Source organism: Nomascus leucogenys, chromosome 6 (genome assembly GCF_006542625.1).
Source record: "Nomascus leucogenys isolate Asia chromosome 6, Asia_NLE_v1, whole genome shotgun sequence".
Taxonomy (NCBI): Eukaryota; Metazoa; Chordata; class Mammalia; order Primates; family Hylobatidae; genus Nomascus; species Nomascus leucogenys.
The window spans coordinates 57,705,702-57,715,476 of record NC_044386.1 but is presented as its reverse complement, the minus strand read 5'-3'; positions in this window follow the sequence as shown (position 1 = coordinate 57,715,476).

Below are 9,775 nucleotides of genomic sequence, written 5' to 3'. Positions count from 1 at the left end.
CTAGAACTCACGGACGACAACTTCGAGAGTCGCATCTCCGACACGGGCTCTGCGGGCCTCATGCTCGTCGAGTTCTTCGCCCCCTGATGAGGCCACTCTGCCAAGGCGGGGGAAGAAGGGCCGGGATGGGCCCGGGCGAGGGCGCGGGGAACTGTTGGGCCTACGCAGCGCCGGCGGCCTTCATTCCTGTGGGCCCCTGCTGCGGCGGGCACATTTCTCATTCCCGGGAGCTGGACGCGCCTCGTCGAGAGCCGGGGAGTCGGTGCTGATCGGCCCAAGGAAAACCCGAAGGCTGCGCTCACGCAGGGCCTCGTCCTTATCTCGGTGCTCTTGCGGCACTTCCTGTTTGCAGAGGGTTTTGCCACCCCTTCCCCCAGTTCAATATGTAGCTATATCGTTTCTGCGTGAGTCAGTATTAATGTTCCTCCAGTCTACAGACTAGACATCCCAAAGCCTTGTAGTGGAAGCGGACGTTTCAGCAAATGCAGAAGTCCTGGATCCCTAGGGTATTTCCTTTCATCTTACCTCACGCCGCACAGCCATTGGTTTCTAGCCAAGGTCACTGAGTGGCTGCAGAATGGTCGTAAGTGCTTTCTTGAGGCAGGTAATTTGTCCGTCACATGGTGTACAGTTTCTCCCTTCAGCTGATGACTTACATCTCAGTACCGGCAGATACCTCTGTCCAAACGAAAAGAGTAGGTGAACAAGAATAATTCCATCAGAATCTGTCCATATTGTCCGTTTTAATTAGGATTTCTTTAAAATGTCAATACTCCAATGAGAAAATAACCAATATTGATTAAATACTCCACTTTAGGGTGACTTAAATGAACAAGGGTGTAAATTCCTTAGATAGAACTAACTCGAAATAAAAATCTGTTGGGGAGAAGGAAGAGCAAATAAGTTTTCTGGCCCAGTTAATTTGAATGGTTTTCTTTGTTTTGTGTTTTGTTTTTTGTTTTTTAAACCTCCAGATCATTATCATAGTAAACAGTGATTCCTTTATCCTTGGGATAGCTCAGTATATTCAATATATATAATTACAGTACTTAATTTTTCCTTTCCTGGCACAGTGACCCTTGGTTTAATACTATCCATGTTCAAGAATGTCAGTAAAAGTTGTATATAACTTTTATTTGCTTCAGACTCCGGTCTTCACTTCTTAGCCTCAACCAACTTGTCAAGGGTTACACGAAAAAAGTCCTGTAGTAAAGACCACCTGAATCAGAATGATATGCTAGAGATGGTAAATTTTGTTTTCAGCTTGGACAGATTTTGTGTCCAGGGCATTTCTGGGGCTAACTGGCAGTACAGATTACACATATAGTTCTTATACATCTCTGGAACTCATTTTCTTTCTTAGGAACAACTCTTCCCAATTATATAATCATGCTGTTAGCTTTGAGGGGCTGTCACTAAATTTGTAAAAACTGGGGGTGTCACTGAGTTTGTCAGATCTGAGTGATGCATTTTACTACAGGGGTCATGCAACAACTTAAAGTAGGAATTGTTGGAGCATAGTGGGCCACTAGAATATTGGTTTAAAAAAGGAATTTTGGGGCCAGGTGCGGTGGCTCCCACCTGTAATCCCAGCACTTTGGGAGGCCGAGGTGGGCAGATCACCTGAGGTTGGGAGTTCGAGATCAGCCTGACCATGATGGAGGAACCCTGTCTCTACTAAAAATACAAAATTAGCCGGACATAGTGGCACATGCCTGTCATCTCAGCTACTCAGGAGGCTGAGGCAGGAGAATAGCTTGAACCCAGGAAGCAGAGGCTGCAGTGAGCCAAGATCATACCATTGCACCCCAGCCTGGGCAATAAGAGCGAAATTTCGTCTCAAAAAAAAAAAAAATTTTTTTTTTGTTTGAATTGAAGGGGGTCTTTCCTACTTTAAGTTGTTACACGTGCTACCCTAAAAACTACATATCCCATCAGGCGCTGACTGTCCCAAGAATTGGGTGGATCTCTGCTGTGGTGTCTGCTTTGAATTTGTTTAAAAGAAAAAGTCACCCTCTACAATGTCAGCAAAGAAGATGAGTTTTCTGAATAAGCAATTTGGAGTTAAAGAAGTCTCCTGTTGATGTCTTTATTTCTTCACATTCCACTACATTTTTTTTTTTTTTTTTTTTTTTTTGAGATGGACTCTCACTTTGTTGCCCAGGCTGGAGTGCAATGGTACGATCTCTACTCACTACAACCTACTCACTACAACCACGATCTCTAATCACTACAACCTCACTCTTGGGTTTGAGTGATTCTCCTGCCTCAGCCTCCCAAGCAGCTGAGATTACAGGGCCCGCCACAATGCCCAGCTAATTTTTTTGTATTTTTAGTAGAGATGGGTTTCACCATTTGGGCCAGGCTTGTCTTGAACTCCTGACCTCAGGTAATCCATCCACCCTCAGGTAATCATCCTCCCAAAGTGCTGGGATTACAGGCATGAGCCACCACGCCCGGCCTATTTTTTTTTTTATTTTATTTAAGACAGAGTCTCGCTCTGTTACCCAGGCTGGAGTGCAGTGGCATGATCTGGGCTCACTGCAACCTCCACCTCCCAGGTTCAAGCGATTGTCCTACCTCATCCTCCTGAGTAGTTGGGATTACAGGCACGCACCACCAAGCCTGGCTAATTTTTGCATTTTAGTAGAGATGGGATTTCACCAGGTTGGGCTGGTGGCAAACCCCTGACCTCAGGTTATCCACCCTCCTAGGCCTCCCGAAGTGCTGGGATTACAGGCATGCGCCACCTAGCCCGGCCTTGTTATTTTTATTTGTTAACATTTCAGCTGGAAATGTTTTCTGACTGCTATATTCCTTTGTACAGTTCAGGAGTACTATCTTACAAGAAACGGTTAAAGAATCCTTAGAGTAAAACGGGCTGGGCTCGGTGGCTCACGCCTGTAATCCCAGCACTTTGGGAGGCCAAGTCAGGTGGATCACGAGGTCAGGATATCGAGACCATCCTGGCTAACATGGTGAAACCCTGTCTCTTCTAAAGATATAAAAAATTAGTCGGGCGTGGTGGCGGGCGCCTGTAGTCCCAGCTACTCGGGAGGCTGAGGCAGGAGAATGGCGTGAACCCAGGAGGCGGGGGTTGCAGTGAGCCGAGAGCAGTGAGCCAAGATCGGGCCACTGCACTCCAGCCTGGGCGACAGAGTGAGACTCCGTCTCAAAAAAAAAAAACACAGTAAAATGGGGTCTGGCCCTGCGATGCATGAAAAGAGATGGACAAAGTCAATGTTATTCCTGCCAGATATACCCCCAACTGGCCAAGGAAGCATGGAGAGTCCCTGAGAGACATCAGAAGAGTCCGTGGCTTTTGGAGTATGAGGTATCCAAGACTCTCAGGAGAGGGAACTCTTTAGAGCCCCTAGGGGAGTCTGTTTTTCTCACCTTCAGATTTCCTAAAACATCTACCTGCTAAGGCCTCAAGGTGAATCAAATCACCTCTCATGCTACCTATGGAGAGCTTGCAGTCTACCATGGAAAAATAAACAGAATCCCAGTAGAGTAAGCAGCAACGTTGCTCTCACACTTTCTAGGGCAATAAAACAAGGATTCAGAGGTAAGGGGTGAAACTGCAGATCTAACATGAGATAGGGAGGTCAGGGAGCTGGGAAGAAACAGAAGATTTCGGGTATCATGAATAAGAGAACCAGATTAAGGAGAAGGACGTGGAATCTGAGAAGGGGTTCATGCAAATTTAGGATGTCAGTAGAAAGGGTAGAATACTCAGATGCAAACTGGAGGGCATGCAATACACATGAAGCTCAGCCCAGGAAAACCACATGCATGATCAGGATGGGGATGGAAGTTCTTTCTTGGTAATTTCCATCACATCAAAGCTTCACCCTTCTGATCTACTGGAAAACCCCAGACTTGCTAGGATCTTTCTACTTCATCAGAAAAATGAGGCAAATGCCCTAGAAAAAAGAAAAAGTACTTAGTCTCTGCCTAAACCCAAGAATTCCAATGTAGGTCTATCAGTCTGGGTAGGGTCAAGGGTAAACATAAATATGTAACCCTAATACTAGGGACTGGTGAGGGAAAAAATGTCCCCATTGGAGGATCAAGCAAAACACATCCAAACCACTATCTCAGTCCCCAATCTTTCCTATGCCTCCTCAACACCTCCTTAAAGGGACTAAGGATACACGGGACAACAAAGTCTATGCAAGACAGCTTCCTGTTCACCAGTGACTAAAGCCCATAGCTCAAAAGGATTATAACCTGACCATCTTCGAAGCTCTGGACTTTGTTTGCCCCAAGGATACAATTGAGGCTTCTGTGCCTCAATTTCCCCCATGATCTAGTGGCAGGAGGGCAGGAAAGTTACTGTCTCTAGCTCCTCAGAGTGGCTAGAAAAACATTTGGATTTGAAGATGGTGGTAGTAGAGGGTTAGAGTGATAAGAACAGATTCCAAGGCAAGGGATTACTCCTGTATTGAACAGAACTGGGAAATGAGTAACATTAGGGGGTGGTGAGAAAGGAGAATAGGAAAGGGATGAGCAGCCAATGCTACAGCTACCAGGCATTCTGGCCCCAATCCCATCCAAGCGACTAAATGCAAGTTACATAATCTTAGGGCAAATAGGAGAAAGAAATAGGTGGGCTCTCCTGCCAGAAGTGCAATAAGCAAAGCAGTCAGTCCCAGCCAGGGTAGTGGCAGCAGCCAGCTTGGTGGCAGGGAGTACTGTAGAGGCACTTGGGGTCATCCTGGCCTGAGCGCAGCCAGTTCCGGAAGAGGCGCAGGTGGTAGGAGCACTGGTGCAGGTGATGCGCCAGCGTGGCATCCAAGGAGACTGGCCGGCCCCCTGTACAGTCAGAGGAAAAACTGCGCAGCAACTGGACCACAGGGTGCTGGTCATCCAGCAGCTCTGGAGGGGCTGAGGGGACCACGGCAGGAAGCACAAAGATAGAGAAAGAGAAGAGGGAGAGACAATGAGTGGGGCACTGACTAGCACAAGCATTACTGGGAGGTGGGGGCACTCATATCCAAGGTAAGCTAAGAGAGAAGCAGAGATGGTCAGAGCCACTGGGCATCTCTTGCAGGGAAGAAGCATGGTGTCATCACACAATGAGTCTGAAAGAAGGGATAAGTGAGACCTCATCATACAGCAATGCCCTCCCCTTCCTCCATGAGCATAATTCAGTCAGTGCTTGTAGACAGCAGTCACATCATTGTGAACAGGGGTGAGCTGGCAGTTTTGTGGCTGGGAGTCTTAACTACAGCTTCAGGATCCCTCATCATTGGATGAACCCTACTTAGGGCCTGCATTCTCAGGTGAATGGATTTATGAAGTAGGGATAAAAACGAAAAAGTGATGGTATTGGGTATCAAGACAGTCAAGCTAAAAAGGCTCTTTTTTTAGGGCAGGCCTTCTGGACCACACTCTAAGATAGCCGAAGACAGGGATGGTATTAGGCAACTGGCACAGGAGACTGGCAGGAAACGAGGTGTAGAACTCCTTTAAAACGGTACGTGTGGAAAATGGAATCAGTATGTGAAAATACCAATATTGACTAACCATTCTTTACCTTACGGTTGTTTAAACAATCAGTTAAAAAAAAAAAGTACACTAAAACTCAGGACTTAGAGATACTGTATCCATTACAGAAGCTGAAAGTTAGATACAATTTTATATTTTCTTCCCACTGCTGGTGAGTCTAACTGCACTTTTTCAGCTGGTGAGTGGAAAAGCTTTGATTCTGAACCCCTCATTTTAGCTACTTGGCAAACTTTGTGGATGCATGTAATTCAGCTACAAAAGGTTGAAGGCAGTCAAAGACATGTGGAGAGGGGTGTAAGAGGAACAATAGTGAAAAGATCTTAGAGAAAAGGCGTGGGATCTTAAGACATGATGTGAGGATGGACAAGAACTTGAGTACAGGATGTTGGTATAGAGAAGGTAGAAACAAGGCAGCTGAGGATGACTGCTCAAAACTCCCAGACCAGAACTGGCTCCACAAGGTGATCCCATGAGACTGTGGTCTTCAGAGACCTTAGCTTGGATGTCAGGACGGATTTCAGCTCTACCTAGGCTAGTCTTGTGAGCACTAAGTATGTACCAATGGTCACATAGTTATATGGGTCCCTAGAAGATAATGGGCTTGACAAATCCAGTGATCACACCCTGACATTCTGGATGAGCCTGAGCCACAGTCTTTCCCACTTTATTAATTTACTTTGGTGAATTCAGTGTGCAGCTTAGTAATAGGCTATACTTGTGTGCTGGATATAGTTACAGGATATAAGAGCAGCTTATTAGGAACAGAGGCAGGGATAGGCTGAGGGCTGCTCTCCCATCAAAGTGTGAAGACACACTGCCTTGCCTCTTCTCCAGAGCCATGTCCAGTATTTCCAGCTGCTGTTTCAAAGCCAGATATCATGGCAAGGAGATGGTGATGACAGAGCTGCTATGACTTATCTGCAACTACAGACAAAACATCCACTTTGTAATTGCTGGTCAGTCAAGCAAGATCTCGGCCATGGAGAAGAGCCTTCATATTTCTTGAGGGTCAAATTGAATCTAGATAATCTTCCTCAGAAAGTGACATACAGCTCCAAATTTCTCCTGTTGTCAACAGTTAGAGCCCAGCTTCTGGCTTCTTAAGCATGTTAGCCTCCAAGCTCCAGCACAAGAAAAACAAAGGAGGCCACAAGACCCCTAAGGAAGTGTGCAGGGTATTGGAGATCTTAAATTTGTTTTCCTACACAACACCTGCATTTTCCAGCTCTTTTTTCCTCACCTCCTTTTAGCAGAATTAAATCTTCTTCAATGGGTGAGGCTGCTAAACAGGGCTTCGGGGAACTGGAGGTACATAGGTCTGAGGGTCTGTTTCATGGACTTGGGTCTTTTCTTATGGCACCTAAGGACTAGGAGATAAGTGAATTAGCTCTGATTTCAGGAGCCCACGTTCCTTGTACTATATTGTGGACCCTAAGTCCAAGTCCCAGGCTGTGCTATTGATGCATCAGGTTCTATTCTGGAGGTGGCTACGGCACATGAAGGCCAGAAGAGCTTGAAGCTAACTGAGCGGGCACACCCCTGAGGCTCCGAATGGGAACTCCTGCCACAGGCACAACTAGGAGCCTGGGGGCAGGGATAAACTGAGCCAGCATAGGCTGGTCAACCTAGGGAGAGATTTCAGCAGTGCCTTGTGAAGATGTACAACCTGACTGGGCTAAAATCTAGCAGTTATCACTTGCTAGGCAATAGGAGATTAGCACGTAGAGGTTTTCTAGTCAGGAAGCCAGCCTAGTTTTACTTTCCTCAGAGAGTCTCAGCTCTTTAATAGAAGAAAACCATACCTAAAAAACCTAGATTTACCTCGAAGACAAAATATAATACAGAGAGAAAAATAAGGATACCAAGGATAAAACTTTGAAAGAGAGTGAGCCTGGGTTCTCCTGCTATACCCTACAAAGAGACCATACCCTTCAATTTATGGTTTACAGAGATCTCCAAGCTCTCCCACCTTAGTGTGGGCAGACCCGGTTCTTCAATGGTCTTAAAATATTATTCCTTCCTAAGTTCCCCGAGAATCCCCAGAAGACATCTCCACTCTTCAAACTTCTCTGCAATAGCTTTACCATAGGTAGGCTGGTGCCACATGGAAACTACACTTAAAAACTCAAGTACGGTCCTTTTTCTTTTACCTACTACTTCCTACTCCTTTCTTTTTATTTTTTATCCCAAAGCAACCTGGGCTCTTGTTTTCTAGGCCCAGGCACTAGGTTAGTAGTAACATAAAGCAAATGTCAGGAGCACAAGAGCCACACAAAATACACATAATGGTAGGAGAAAGATATATGGAGATGGGAAACTATATACTCAAGACTAACACCCATATAAGTAGGCTTAGGAGCTGGGAACTGCAGCATTGCTCCAAAAGAGGAACAAACTAGTCATCCATATCCACCCCAACAAAAGAGTTGGAGAAAACACAGAAAGATCAAAGTTATATAAGCTGAGGAATTGGGGGTATGGGGGAAGAGAAGAAATGGAATCAATCTAGGAAACACTATTCCCATCCTAAGAAGGGGAACCATCATATCTGTACACAGCCCGGCAGTCATGTGATAGGAAAGGGAGAGGTTTAATCAGTATTTTGGTGGTGATGCTGACAAAAGTGACATAACGGTGATGATGGTGATTATGGAAGTAAGACCTTGAGTTGCCACAGGGATGGGGCAGCCAGGCTGCAGCCAAGACTAAGGCTGTCATAAAGAAACCATCCCAGGAGGGACACTTAGTGAGTGGCTCATTCAGAGACGGCAGGGTGTCAACATGGTGGAAGGAGAGGCAAAGTCAGTGTTGAAACTCAGAGTTAAGTGTCTAGAGGTGACATGGTGAGGAGGAATGACATTGAGTCAGAAGCAAACGTACCATTAGTCGGATGCTTTGCAAACGACACAGAAAATCGTTTTACGGCCGGGACAAACAAGAGCTCTGGGGAGAAAAGACATCATGGGGATTATACCCACCATTGTCCCCACCCTATGCTCTGGAGTTTGCCTACAAGATAGTCTGTTCTTTTTTATTATTTTTTTTATTTTTTATTTTTTGAGACAGAGTCTCGCTCTGTCGCCCAGGCTGGAGTGCAGTGGCACAATCTCGGCTCACTGCAAGCTCCACCTCCCAGGTTCACGGACTGCAAGCTCCACCTCCCGGGTTCACACCATTCTCCTGCCTAAGCCTCCCCAGGAGCTGGGACTACAGGTGCCTGCCAATTTTTTGTAGTTTTAGTAGAGACGGGGTTTCACCGTGTTAGCCAGAATGGTGTCGATCTCCTGACATTGTGATCCGTCTGCCTTGGCCTACCAAAGTGCTGGGATTACAGGCGTCAACCACCGCGCCTTGCCAGATATTCTGTTCTTTAAAGTTGGTTATCTGACCTGCTCTCCTCCCCATCCCTTGGATTTCTAACATATGTCAATCTCTTTTCCTTTGGTAAATCTCTTAGGAATCTATGTGTCATCTGTACCACAATGCACCCCTACAATCAACCCTAATTTTACCACTATATCCTCTTTCTGGTCATTTGGAAATAAAATCTTCACAGAAATATTCATCCCTTCCCCCAGTCTCTTTCCATATTATCTTTTCTGCCTTAGCTGAGTAACATTCCCTTCCCTAAACCCAATTTGCTGGATTTTAATTGAGGTTCCACTACATTCTTCCCAACCATGCATCATCCTTGTTGGTCCTTACCCCTACAGGCCAGAATCCAGGAAAGAGTACAAACTGATGCAGCAGGACTGTACGTGGGAGATTATGAAGGGATAAGCATAAATACATAGTATTTTTATGGCAAGAGGGAATGCAAATAGAGGGGTGAAAGGGGGACTAGTTAATTCTCCCATATATTACTGAGGAAGAAAACTTGTTATAAGGCCAGTGTCATCCCTTTTTTTTTTTTTTTTTTTTTGAGACTGAGTCTCGCTCTGTCACCCAGGCTGGAGAGTGCAGTGGCACAATCTCAGCTCACTGCAGCCTCCACCTCCTGGGTTCAAGCGATTCTGCTGCCTCAGCCTTCCAAGTAGCTGGGATTACAGGTGCACGCCAGCATGCCCAGCTAATTTTTGTATTTTTAGTTGAGACGGGGTTTCACCATGTTGGCCAGGTTGGTCTTAAACTCCTGACCTAGTGATCTGCCCACCTTGGCCTCCCAAAGTGCTGGGATTACAAGCGTGAGCCACTGTGCCTGGCAGGCCAGTGTCATCTTAAGCATGAATAGTTCTTGAGCTATGTCCTTGCTGAGAGACAA